This window comes from Tachysurus vachellii, chromosome 14 (genome assembly GCF_030014155.1).
Source record: "Tachysurus vachellii isolate PV-2020 chromosome 14, HZAU_Pvac_v1, whole genome shotgun sequence".
NCBI classification, from domain to species: domain Eukaryota; kingdom Metazoa; phylum Chordata; class Actinopteri; order Siluriformes; family Bagridae; genus Tachysurus; species Tachysurus vachellii.
Window position 1 is genome coordinate 5,329,312 of NC_083473.1, and position 14,799 is coordinate 5,344,110.

At 37.7% G+C, this 14,799-nt stretch overlaps 1 long non-coding RNA gene across 1 annotated transcript; it reads left to right on the forward strand.

Moving 5' to 3' along the window:
* The first annotated feature begins 1,165 nt into the window (after window positions 1-1,165).
* LOC132857384 (uncharacterized) lies at window positions 1,166-8,439 on the forward strand. The gene is made up of 5 exons (XR_009649538.1): window positions 1,166-1,319; window positions 1,970-2,071; window positions 3,036-3,106; window positions 3,553-3,657; window positions 5,140-8,439. It is a non-coding gene; the product is annotated as an uncharacterized LOC132857384 (long non-coding RNA).
* Window positions 8,440-14,799: the final 6,360 nt, after the last annotated feature.

A 14,799-nucleotide genomic window follows, 5' to 3' on the forward strand; every position in this document is an offset into this window, starting at 1 on the left:
TGTCTAAAAGGTATCAGTGAGCCCAGTGTGTCCTGGTACCTACAGCATTTTTAACATTAGTGGTGTGTTTTTAACATTACTGAGAACACACACCAAACATGCATGCATAGATTAGATAGATAGATAGATAGATAGATAGATAGATAGATAGATAGATAGATAGATAGACAGACAGACAGATAGATAGATAGATAGATAGATAGATAGATAGATAGATAGATAGATAGATAGATAGATAGATTTCTCTCCCTCTCTCTCTCTCTCTCTCTCTCTCTCTCTCTCTCTCTCTCTCTCTCGCTCTCTCTCTCACTTTCTCTCTCACTCTCTCTCTCTCTCTCTCTCTCTCTCTCTCTCTCTCTCTCTCTCTCACTCTCTTGCTCTCTCTCACTCTCCTGCTCTCTCTCTCTCACACTTTCTCTCTCTCTCTCTCTCTCTCTCTCTCTCTCTCTCTCTCTCTCTCTCTCTCTCTCTCTCTCTCTCTGTCTTTCTCGCTGTTATTTTCCTGTCCTTATCATTTAACTCTCAGATATCGATGGTTACAGCTGCAGCGTGTGGCAAGATGACCCTGAAACATCCTTACACGACACACATTCTCCTCTAACCCTGTCACAAAGTAAACTCACTGTGTGTGTGTGTGTGTGTGTGTGTGTGTGTGTGTGTGTGTGTATTAGGTGTTACATTGATCAGTGTCTGACTTCCTGGACTGTTTATTTTGTTTGTTATTGGCAAGTAATATGAACGCCTGTAATTAGGTTAAAGGTCACCTGGTTGAGATGATGATGATGATGATGATGATGATGATGATGATGATGAGGAAGATGAAGTGTACAGCTGGCCATCATCAGTGGTACCAACACTGATAAAGGTAATGAAGATGATGATGGTGATGATGGTCACAAGGTCCTCCTGGATCATGTAATGTTGCTCATGCGTCACTGAGCTTTTCTTTCTTTTTTTTTTATCTCAAAGCAAGTACAAACTGGGATACACAGCGGAACAAAAACAACGTGTGTGTGTGTGTGTGTGTGTGTGTGTGTGTGTGTGTGTGTGTGTGCTTTAAGGACAAAAAAGAAGCATAAAGAGAGTGTGTTCACTTCTTATCTCATCCTGTCAGAACCTGGCAACCAGACGCTGAAGCTCCTCCACCACCACACTGTGTACTCTGTAGTTTAAACATTTACACACACACACACACACACACACACACGCTCCTGTACACCTGACACAGACCTTCCCACACACTCCTCATACATCTGTAAAGCTCTAGGTCTGTAGTTGATGAAGGTAAGGTGAGCGCAGAATGGGACCTCGCACAGCAGGTTGGTCTAAACACACACACATACACGCACACACACACACACACACACACACACACACACACACACACACGCACACGCACACACACACATATACATATATTTATTTGTTCTGAGTGTGTTTACAGGATGTTCAGCATTAGCAAACTGTGAATAAGGGTCAGTCAATAACAGTGTCAATAGGTCAGCATTCTTTAATATATTTCTGAAATAAATAAGAGAATCTAGTGTAATGATGAAAAGATGAACTGATCTGTAAAATAACTGTCACTTTTAGAAGTCTTGACAATATGACAGTGTCTTTTATGCATTACTGATATCAGTAAACAAAAACAAATATACTTTCTGCAAATTTTTTTTTGCCTTTCTTCGATTCCTTTCCTCTCTCCCTTCTCTTTATATCTGTCTGTTTTCTGACAGTCTGAGATATAAAGATGTCCTCTTTATGTGTCTTCTTTTCTTTTTTCTTCTATTTCCCCTTGTTTTCCGCTCTTGTTGGTTATATCTGACTACAGGAACGTTAATGGATTCAAATAAACCTGCTATATTTGATTCACCTTCACAACTTTTTATGCTCACCTTTCCTCTCTCTCTCTCTCTCTCTCTCTCTCTCTCTCTCTCTCTCTCTCTCTCTCTCTCTCTCTCTCTCTCAGATGGGCCATCCAAACATGAGAAGGTCGCCTCTCAGAATTGTCATGGTAACAGGAGTGATGGGTATTACAATGATTCTCCTGTGCTCAATAACCCAAAGTCAGGTGTGTGTGTGTGTAGATGCATGTATGTGTATGTATAAGAGTGTTTGTGTGTATGTGCAGATGTGTGTGTGTGTGTGTGTGTGAGTTTGTGTGTGTGAGTGTGTATATGTGTGTTTGTGAAAGGTTGTTTGTGCGTGTATGTGTGTGTGTGAGTGTGTAGGTGTTTGTGTGTGTGTTTATATATGTGTGTACATGTGTGTGTATATGTGTAAGATTGTGTGTATGTGTGTGATGTGTGTATGTGTAAGATTGTTTGTGTGTATCTGTGTGTGATGTGTGTATGTGTAAGATTGTTTGTGTGTATGTGTGTGTGATGTGTGTATGTGTAAGAGTGTTTGAGTGTGTGTTTGTTTATATATGTGTGTAAATGTGTGAGATGTGTGTATGTGTAAGGGTGTGTGTGTGTTTGTGTGTGTGTGTGCATGCTTTAACACCAGTGTACAGTATTTGATCTCCCTCCTCCGCTCTCTGTTTCGTTCTTCATCATTAAGAGATTTATGTGTTGGTGTGTGTTGGTGTGTGTTGGTGTGTTTTGGTGTGTGTTAGTGTGTTTTGGTGTGTTTTGTGTAAAGCACACATACAGTTCAATCTGAACGTGTGTGACAGTCACTTGACCAATCACCTGACCAGCCGTGAGTCAGAAACATCTGTGTGAGGTGTGTTTTGGTTTTATTTATCCCCTAGGCTTCCTATAATAAGTGCAGCCATCTATTCTGCCTTAATAATGCGTTATTATAGTATTTGTTTATTTTGATATAACCACATCTTAGCTATTGGGGTATAAGGGTGTGGAAGTGGACGTGAAAACCAGTAGCAGCAAAAATATCACTTCTGTTCAGAAAAAAAACCAATAAAATGTTTTTAATCCTTGCTTATAAGTTATGCGTCTGTGTGCATCCATGTGTGTGTGTGTGTGTGTGTGTGTGTGTGTGTGTGTGTGTGTGTGTGTGTGTGTGTGTGTCAGTTTTGAAGAGGCAGGTGAGTCCAGAAGAGCTACAGACACCTGGAGGGAAATATCTGAAGAGGATATTTACTGTGAGTATCTACACACACACACACACACACACTGAGCTAAACTAGCTGTGATCCAAAGGGATATTTAGGATGCAAGGAAATTTGTTCTTGAACTTTTTTTGCTTTTCTGGAGTGGATTTCTTAATATAGTACTTAATACTGATCAAAAATTCAGGACAGTAGTGGCACAAGTGGTTAAGGCTCTGGGGTGTTGTTGAGCGGAGGATCAGGGTTAAGCCCCAGTACTGCCAAGCCGCCGCTGTTGGGCCCTTGAGCAAGGCCCTTAACCCTCTGTGCTCCAGTGGTGCAGTATCATGGCTGACCCTGTGCTCTGACCCCAACCTGAAAAGTCGGGATATGTGAAGAATGAATGCTTATGTCACAAAATAAAGGCTTCTATATACAGTAGTAACACAAATCTTGACAGGAATACTAAACCTTGCATGGTATTTTGTATTTGTGTGTAGATCGTCGGGGATGCTGTGGGCTGGGGGTTTGTCGTGAGAGGCAGCAGTCCATGTCACATTCAGGCTGTAGATCCGAGCGGACCAGCCGCTGCTGTCGGAATGAAGGTGGGACACACTGCAATGTAGAAAATGTGTGAAGAAACCAGGAAAGGGGCCAGTAAGGGTGCAGGTTTTCATTCTAATCTAACAGAAGCCACACCTGATTCCACCTGGAGAACTCTTTTTACCAGATGCTAAAAAATAGACTATGCACCTATTTTGTTGTATTCTGTAGTATTTAAGATTTTACCTCGACTACAAAGGGCACTATAGTCGTAGACCATTTCTGCTCTGTAAGATGTCGCCTTAGAAGTGTTTGCTCATAAGCAGCTAAAATGTGAAGGTGTTTATCTTCGACCACTACAATTTTGTGTGATGATTATCAACAGAGGGAAGTCAAGAAGTCAAGAAGCTTTTATTGTCATCTCAACCATATACTGTATAGCTGTTGCAGTACACAGTGAAGTGAGACAACGTTTCCGCATGATCATGATGCTACATAAAACAAAGACAGGGCTAAAGACTTGTAAGTAGTCCTAGCCACATAAAGTGCAACTGTGCAACCTGGTACAAACAGTACAGGACAAGACAGACAAGACAGACAAGACAGTGCAGGACAAAAGACAGTGCAGGACAAAAGACAGTGCAGGACAAAAGACAGTGCAGGACAAAAGACAGTGCAGACAAAAAGTTACAAGACAATACAAAAAGTACAAAAAATACAATACACAAAAGACAACAAACAGTAAACAGACAGCGCCGACCGACCAGTGTAAATACTGTATGTGAATACTGAACGTTCAAACAATATTTCGTGCAGTAATACTAGAAAAACACACGTCTCACACTGACAGCCAACAGAGTGTCCTGTAAGTTGATTGGAATGTTTGTGTACTGGTGAATCAGCTGATTTTGCCTTCAGTTAGACAATCAAGTGGTTGGTTAGAATGAAAACCTACACCCAGGTTTTATTTGTCTAGAGATATACAAACATTTAGAATTATGCCCAAATGGTTTAAATGTAATCACACCATAACAGCAGGCATAAATGTGTGTGTGTGTGTGTTTAATTTGAAAGAGTTTTTGTCTAGCCCCTGCTTACCTGTAGAGCAAAAGTGCATGAATACTTACAGCTCCTTTAATATTGCGCATCAGCCAAGCTTCCATGATAAGCTTTCATCTTGTCCTTTTTTATAAGTTTTGGAAAGACGTCCTGTTACTGGAAATGTCTCTGTGGTCCCACGTTTTCTCCTCTTGTTCATGATGGAGTTCTGTGTTTTGGAAATTCTTTCATCAACAGCGAGATACTGTACATGCTGTATAAGCTCTCTAAGGTCACTTATACATGGGTGTGCAAACTTATGCATCCAGGTTATTGGTATAGATTTATGTTTATATTTTTTAAAATTTAAAGCTATTTTATTTCTAAGGATGAAATTACATAGTTATATATCGACAAAGCCTTTGCACATAAGCTGGTTGACACTGTAATAGATCTAACATGTGAATATGATGTGTGTGTGTGTGTGTGTTTGTGTGTGTGTTAAGGTATGTCAGTTTGTAGTGTGTGTGAACGGAGTGAATGTCTTGGAGATGGACTATCGGACCGTCAGTCATCTCATTCTCACCGGTCCTCGTACCGTTGTCATGGAGGTGATGGAGCCACTGGACTGCTGAGGCTGAAATGACTAAAGAACCGCTTTTAAAAATTCAAAGAAGTGCTCAGAAAGAATTGTGAAAAAAGTCAAATACTGTGAGTTGCATAACATATGAGGTAATGACTTGTACCCTGGTGCATCAGGCTGCTCAAAAGGAAACAAATAACATAAATTGTGATAGTCCTCATCATATTGTACAGTAAGGAAAAACCCTCAGGGGTTTGCTGGAGGTAAAACAGTTCAGGTGCAGAGTGAAATATTTCACCCCCAATGCTATAAATTAGACCTGAAAAATATTTTGTTTATGAAATAATTTACGATTTAAAACACGTTAGACTGTAAGAACCAAATAATGGTTGTAAGTTATTAGATTTTAAACATTAGCTGATCTTTTCTAAGTGGACCTTAAATACAACGAGGGGATAATAAATAAATAAATAAATAAATAAATAAATAGATAGATAAATAAATAAATAAATAAATTCTTAGTAGTAGTAATATTTTTGTTAATATTTAATATACTTCCAACTCATATATTTCCACATATAATGTCTTTTTGATTATAAATCTGAACAAAAATATGTATTCCTACCCACATCCACACACACACACACACACACACACACCCACACACACACACACACACGAACCCTACAAGGAAATTTAATTCATGCTACAAAAAAAGTGACATTATTATAAATGACCAATGCTTTTGAGAAAATTTCACATTTCATGCAACAAGTAACAACTGAAATTGAATAAGCTTCCAAAAGTTCTCAGAAACAAAAATCGTAAACATCACTTAAATGGAAATTGGTGCAGAGCTTCAGCAAAGAACATTAACATCCTGGTCAGAACGATTGTTTTGATGACGTAAAGTTGAAAAGTTCAGGGAACCACAAGATTTTACAACAATCCCTAAAACTGATGATAAGGAAGATAAGAGAGACGCCAGAAATCACTGGAAAAGAGCTGAAGGACAACCTGAAAGCAGCAGGAACAACAAGCACAACAATAACATGCCTTCATCTTACACTTAACTCCTCTGATACAAAAAGCACAGACGTGCACATAATCATATTTAAATAAATAAGAAAATATTTGGAATTATATACTCAAACACAAAAAAACTCTTTGCCAATATTTCAGCTCTTCAGAAAGAATAAAAAGAGAAGGATTGCACCTAGCACGTTCGCCTCACACCTCCAGGGTTGGGGGTTCGATTCCTGCCTCCGCCTTGTGTGTGTAGAGTTTGCATGTTCTCCCCGTGCCTCGGGGGTTTCCTCCGGGTATTCCGGTTTCCTCCCCCGGTCCAAAGACATGCATGGTAGGTTGATTGGCATCTCTGGAAAATTGTCCGTAGTGTGTGATTGCGTGAGTGAATGAGAGTGTGTGTGTGTGCCCTGTGATGGGTTGGCACTCCGTCCAGGGTGTATCCTGCCTTGATGCCCGATGACGCCTGAGATAGGCACAGGCTCCCCGTGACCCGAGGTAGTTCGGATAAGCGGTAGAAAATGAGTGAGAGTGAGTGAGTGAGGATTGCACCTGAACCTTAAGAACGCCATCTGCAGTGAAGCACGGTGCTGGGAGCATCGGGATACAGTTCTACTTCTCTGCAAACACTGCTGGTTTGCGAATACACATCATGATTGACCAAATCATGAACCAAACAAAGTTTGGAGACATATAAAAGGAGACAAGAAAAACAGAAAAAAGAAAAACAGCAACCCCATGTATACAGCACATAATAACTCGCATAAAAAAGGCGACGGTGCTCACATATGGTGTATCCAATCAAATGACGTGTTATAATACTACAATGCTGTGAAAAAAGGGATTAATTATTGATTCTTACTATAAACATCTTGAATCAAGTTTACCTATCTATTTTGTTAAACCTATCTTTATTTATCTTTTTAATACATACGTTTTGGTCATATTTATAAGTGTAAAATCAAAAGACATTATGTGTGTACGTATAAACTGGAAGTATATGTGATAAGAATAGCAATTGGTATTAAAGACTTAATTGTTTCCCTTCAGTAAATTAGTAGATTTGTTATTCAGTAAAAGTTTTTAGAACTTCGTTAGCTGATTTCAGTTATTGATCATTTTAAATACTGATTTGTAGATGTCTATTTTCTCAGCAGTTCTTTGTGAGCAAGTCTATGTGTAAATTGAAATGAAATTAACATAGACATATACGTACATATACAGACTTTGATTTAGCTATCAGTTTAGTTACAAGAGCTCTAATGTTACACTTTCTAAGTTATACAATAAGAATTGTGAGTAAACTTGACTTAAAGATGATCTTTGTTTCAATTCACAATTAGAGAGAAGGGATTAGTGTAAGTTACATTTTTGACATTTTGAGTATAAGACTGAGGTCAATATTCAAAACTTGATAATTAATTGGAGTTGACTATGATATACTGTACATGTAATGGTTTTTAAATCTTCAGAAAATATCATTTTATTTTTTATTTCTGATTAACAGCAGATATTTGGCTCATTATACTGGGAAATATGTAACTGTGACATTTGCAAATGTTTAAAATAGTAGAAATATTTATACAATGTAATTAGCATAGGCTGAACATAATTAAAATGATTTCTTTCGAAGAATTTAATTCCAAACATACGTTGTCAGTTAATTCGTTATAAATGTGCACTCCATGAAAGTATTACGTACTTATAAAATGCATTGTTACATAATTATTCTAATTATTCGCTCTAGTTTTTATGCTTTTACTAACAGTGGTGAGTTTTTACTTTAATAGATGTTTACTAATGATGTTGTAAGTTTACATACTAAACCTTATACCACTCCTTCACTCTGTCTCAAGTCTAAATATGATTAATTATTGTACATGGTACACGCTGTAATTCATTTAAATATGTGATGTGTTTTATGTTTGTTATGGTAGAGCACTTGCCTGTGATTGTGTGTTACTTGTGGCTTAACATATTCAACTTTCTAACATGGCTACTACATATCTGATTAATCTTTCTTTAGCTTTCTCTTGTGGTTATTTTTCTTTGTCCATGTGTGCACTTAAAATACATTTCAACTGTAAACACCCACCTAGTTTCAATGTTCTTCTTTTTCCCAATTAGACTTTTCACAGATAGATAGATAGATAGATAGACAGATAGATAGATAGATAGATAGATAGATAGATAGATACTTAATAGACCCATGAAAGAATTCAAGCATCCAGTAGCATCCAGTATATATATATATATAAAATCAACTTTGAAAGTGTTTTGGACAATTGAATAATTTGTGACAAAATGGGAAATTGTGTCAAAATAATAAAAATAAATAAATAAATAAATAAATAAATCTGTTGACCTGTAAGTGACATTGTAAAAAAAAAAAATGTCTGACTAAATAAAAGTTATGTAAAGCATAAATATGTGTTTAATAACTGGAGCAGCATAAAGACCACCAACAACAAACAATTATTAGAACATTAAATGTTCAAACAAAGAGATAAATGTTTAATGTTCAAACAAAGAGATATGGCAATTAGTAATATAAATTTTGGTGGTATAAGAGGAATAAAACTTCAGGACTTCAGGAAAATAATCAGTGTTGGAGTGCTAATAGTGTTAATAGTAAACATTGGAGTGTTAATAACTCTGCTTCATATCTGGCTTACTATCGTTGATTATTTTCTTGTAACATTGGTACTACTTTGGCCTTTATGTTTTTTAACTAGCACATATGGGAATTATAATGCCGACTACATACTGTACCTTACCTGTATGGTTGTGCTCTAAACTCTAGATGGCAGTATAATCTTCATGGAAACACTTTTCCTACAAAGTTATGCTCCATTTTAATATATTTTACTCAACAAAGGACAGGCTTGAACCATCACTGAAAAAGTGCTATTTGAAAAACATCATTCAAAGTATTCCCTAATTCATAATAGCATTAAATCTAAATTCAAGTTACTTGTATAAAAAAAGATCTCTACTAAGGTCAAAGGTCGGATACTTTGGAGCATAAGGATATATATATAATAATGTATTAACAAGTAGCATGAAAGAACAATAGAAAAGATAAATATGAACATATTGAATCATATAAATGAAGGATGTCATTTTTATGCTAACTCAAGCCATGTTGTGTTTAATAATGTGTTAACAGTTTACAATAATAGTACTTTAATAATCCTGCACTGATACCCGATACAGGGGGGCACGGTGGCTTAGTGGTTAGCACGTTCGCCTCACACCTCCAGGGTCGGGGTTCGATTCCCACCTCCACCTTGTGTGTGTAGAGTTTGCATGTTCTCCCCGTGCCTCGGGGGTTTCCTCCGGGTACTCCGGTTTCCTCCCCCGGTCCAAAGACATGCATGGTAGGTTGATTGGCATCTCTGGAAAAAAATTGTCCCTAGCGTGTGATTGTGTGAGTGAATGAGAGTGTGTGTGCGCCCTGCGATCGGTTGGCACTCCGTCCAGGGTGTATCCTGCCTTGATGCCCGATGACGCCTGAGATAGGCACAGGCTCCCCGTGACCCGAGGTAGTTCGGATAAGCGGTAGAAGATGAATGAATGAATGAATGAATAATACCCGATACCTGATATTTACTAAATAAAATAAATAACGACCGCTTTGAGTACAGTACATATAAGGACCTGATTGTTAGTGAATGTATTAATGGACACATACTGTAGGAGTAAATTCAATCAAATATGCTTTATCTAAGACTAACCGGTTGCGTAAATATTCTTATAGAACGCTAGTTTTAAATGCTAATATTTAATAGCGTCTAAGTAAATAAAGGTTTCTATTTATTTTGCACTTGTAGGTAAAGGAGCAGAGCCCCTCCTCCCAGTGCCCCTGCATCCACAGATAGAGAATGACAAGGAATGAAAGGAATCCTCTTACGTGTTAAGTAATACAATAACTATGTTAACTCTTCATTATTTCCTGATTAATACATTTAGTTCCTCCTTAGTTCATATTTAACCCTTGTATGATGTTCGTATTTTTGTTACTCAGACAGTGTTGGTGGGTCTGCTGGACCCGCTGCATTTTTGGGTTTTTAATTCAACACAATCAAAAAATTTATGTTAAAATACTCTACAGATGTTTACTTCATCCCAATGACAAGCAATATAAACAGCATATATGGTTAATATTTGCCCTTTACCTTTATTACATCAAATTTTTTTAATTAAAGTGCTACTCGTTTTTTGTTGTTTTTTAATAAAATGTAATAAAAAAAGAAAATCAAATTTAATCAAGTTATGAGTGGGAAAAAATCAACAAATTTACAAGGAAGCAAAGTTTTTTCAAAACTATTGATGTTTATGAATATGGGTCCCACAGACCCGAACATCATACAAGGGTTAAGTTAGTATTAATTCAGCGATGAGTTCAAGGTTATTTGCAAAGCAATAGTATTGAGGATGAACACCAGGGGGATTTTTAATGGCATGCTCACACATTCTCACACATTTGGCTTAATCATCGTATTTAGTAACTGTACGTGATCCTATCCTGTGCTTGTCCACACTTGCACAGAACGTAAATATGGATATGGAGCTGCACTCATGCCTGCTCAAAGTTCAGCAAAAACCCGAAGACACTGTGTTGTAGAGCTCAGTGATACTCACTGATAATCAATACAACGTACATACAAACACACTACAGCAATAGTTATGAGCACCACATGACCTTAAACAGGACTAGTTAACCAAGACTCCTGGTTCTTTCATTCATTCATTCATTCATTCATTCATTCATTCATTTTCTACCACTTATCGTAACTACCTCAGGTCACGGGGAGCCTGTGCCTATCTCAGGATACACCCTGGACGGAGTGCCAACCGATCGCAGGGCACACACACACACAAACACACTCTCATTCACTCACGCAATCACACACTACGGACAATTTTCCAGAGATGCCAATCAACCTACCATGTATGTCTTTGGACCGGGGGAGGAAACCGGAGTACCCGGAGGAAACCCCCGAGGCACGGGGAGAACATGCAAACTCCACACACACAAGGCGGAGGTGGGAATCGAACCCCCAACCCTGGAGGTGTGAGGCAAACATGCTAACCACTAAGCCACCGTGCCCCCCATGTACCTACTTAATAACAGTAAATTTCTACAACAGTTTATAATTGTGCAACCAAAAGCTCCTGAGGAACTAAAGGATCAGCACAAATTCTGAGTTTAACACAGACCCAACGCTAATTCTTTCAAGCTGAAGTCTTCAAATGATTGCTAATAAAGACTCGACCACACAGCTGACTGACACAACATTGGTTTGAAAAGGACATGACAGTCTTCAGGAGGCCCCATCCACAGCAGTCCCAAGAGTCACTAGATGACTATGCAGATCAATCCCTGGCATGGTGACCATAGGGCGACGAGACTCGAACCAGGGCTAGAACATCAGGATTGCCGAAGTAGGCCTGGAAAAAGAGGCATTCAAATAGGAACTAGGAACACTGGGAGCTCAGGAGTGGCATGTACAGCTTGACACAGAGAGAGAGAGAGAGAGAGAGAGAGAGAGAGAGAGAGAGAGAGAGAGAGAGAGAGAGATATTAGGTATGCTTGTAAACATGTGATGGCTAAAGACAACGTACATTATGTGCAAAATGCAGGCAGGGACTCTGGCATGAGGGCTTCCAGGGACATAAAGCGTCCCACCACTCCACAGTCTGCAAACCTGAGCGACTTGCGAGGATGGTAAGCAGACAGCATCCAGACATCCCAGTTCAACAAACAGTCTAAGACCATGAACCATCCAGATCTACTCCTTTACTTAAGAAAGGCTGTTCATAAAAAGCTAGACTAAACAAATGTCTTTTCAGCCTGTACTTGAACTCTGAGACTGTATCTGAGTCCTACACTAATTGGAAGTCTGTTCCATAACTGTGGAGCTCTGAAAGAAAAAGCTCTGCCCCCTGCTGTAGCCTTTTGTACTTGAGGTACTACACTTTTAACTGAACAACTTTAACATGATCGTTGTAACAAATCCTTACTCTACGTTGTTATATAACAAAAAATATCTATAGCAATAGTGTACATACAATATAGAGAGTTTCCAATTTATTAGCAGTAACGTATCTTGATCTAGCTGGATAAGTCCTAAAGTAGTAAAATTGTGGAATTTTAGTGTGTAAATGCACTGTTCGATAATGTTCAATAATAAAAAAGATATCCTGGGAGATATTCTGTTAACAATAAACATGCAGGATAAGAACACAACATTTAAATAACATCAAAAAGATGGTTGTTTATTCTGTCCATAGTCTCCTTACATTTGATCTTACATTACATTCTTTTGCCTTCTAGCTCTAAGTGTTGCATCAAGATTGCACGCACACACACACACACACACACACACACACACACACACACACACACACACACACACACACACACACACACACACACACACACACACACACACACACACACACACACACACACACATACACACACACACACACACACACACACACACATACAGTACACAAACACACACACACACACACACAAACACACACACACACCTTTGGGTAGCCTCGAGTAATCTACATCTTGACTGTATTATAACCATGTTTAGGCAATCGGGAAAAATGATATACAGCTTATATTGTTTATTTATTTTTTTCTCTCTCTTTTTTTACTTTTTTTTTAATCTCTTTTTTTTACCTCCCAGATATTTGTTGTTTCTCTTTTTGCGTTATTAAAAAACTTTTTTTAATGATATTTTATACAATGATATGCTTTCTATTTACATCCTTTTTTCTTTAAACAAAAAAGTTTTATTTTTAATTTATTTTTTTTATACAGTAATTGAATATCTCTTTCCATCGCTTTAAAAAATATTTTTATTTTATTTTATTTCTCTTCCTTTCATTTTATGCTTTCTTTACTCCTCTTTTCTGATGATTGGTATTAATAACAAATTAAATTAAATTTTGTTCACACAATTTTACTGCCCTACTTTATAACTTTATGGCACTGGTATTTTAACTAGATGAACTGCTTTGTCTTTATGGCTTAGCACTTCTGAGGGCTAACCCTCAATTTATGTAAGTGCCGCATACTAATCGTCTGTTCAGTTCACGTCACATGATTTCCCAGGACATTAGCATTCTTAAACTTTATCAGCAAATTTGAAAATGTAAAACAGTGTCAAAGAAAGATGGGTGATAGTGACAGATGAGGTTTGGCCAGCTGTAATTACAACAACTAAATAAAACAGGCATACAATAGTTATAAAAAGCCAGTTTAAAAGAATGTTTTTTACAAACTGAGGCTATGTCTTTCTTCGAAAAGCTCTCTCTGTTGCTCTGTTCTGAAGTCCGTATCAAACACAGTGCAACCTTAAAGATTCTGAAGCTTGTGGCCAGAAAAGTGTATAATAGTAATCAGACGGTCTGTGGCGGTGTAAAGTATATATATAATTTATAATTAATTACATAATTATTATTATAGTATTATCATTTATAATATATAATTAGCAATTTTATTTTAAAAAAAAAGAGTCGCCTTTAATCATCGAAATAGTATTTTTATTTATTTTTATTCATTCATTCATTCATTCATTCATTCATTCATTCATTCATTCATTCATTCATCTTCTACCTCTTATCTGAACTACCTAGGGTCACGGGGTTATTTATTTATTTTATCCACAATTCAGTAGAATCTTTTCCAATCAAGTGAATGGTTCAGGATGTTATTCAGACCCCCAACACGGGACCTCTGGCACTAGCAATAAACCTTAACCTCTGAGCCACTACTTCATGGGCTAACAATGGACCTGTGACCTGTGCCATTACGGGTCACTGACCAACAGAGTTACAGGATATCACACTTGACTTATACAATATAGGCTACCAACTGATGGATGTTTAGAGTAACAGGCAGTTGAGTTCAGCAGCATGCTTCATCCATCATCTTATATTGTTTATTTAGACACTTAGCTTTACAGTATGTACCATAAAGCTGATGTGGAAAATGGACACAGCTTTGGTTTTACTGCTCATTATGAACATGCTTTTTAACATGCATTACCATATTAGTGTTTGTCTTCATAAACATGTTCATGTTCCTATTTGAGTCTCGTTCCTCTCAGGTTTACTTCCTATATTGTCTCAGTGAGTTCTGTTTTCCATACTGTTTATCCTACACAGGATCACACCTAGTGGAACAACCTGAACACTGTACCAACCCATCACAGGGCAAACTCAATGGGACACACCCAATCACACAGTTTAGAGATTTAGATCAGCCTAAAACACAGTTTTTGAACTGATGTAAGAAACCAGAGTAACTGGAGGAAACCTGTGAAGCACAAAGAGCACATGCAAGCAAACAGAAGGCAGAGGCAGAAATCAAAAACCCTAGAACCCCAAATCCTTGAGGTGTGAGGCAAACATGCTAAACACTAAGCCATCATGCGCTGCTGAGTTGTCATAAGCACATTATTCCACATTCCTTTGATGTCTAACTCTGAGTGTTAGTTCAAGGTCACTCTCTCTCTCTCTCTCTCTCTCT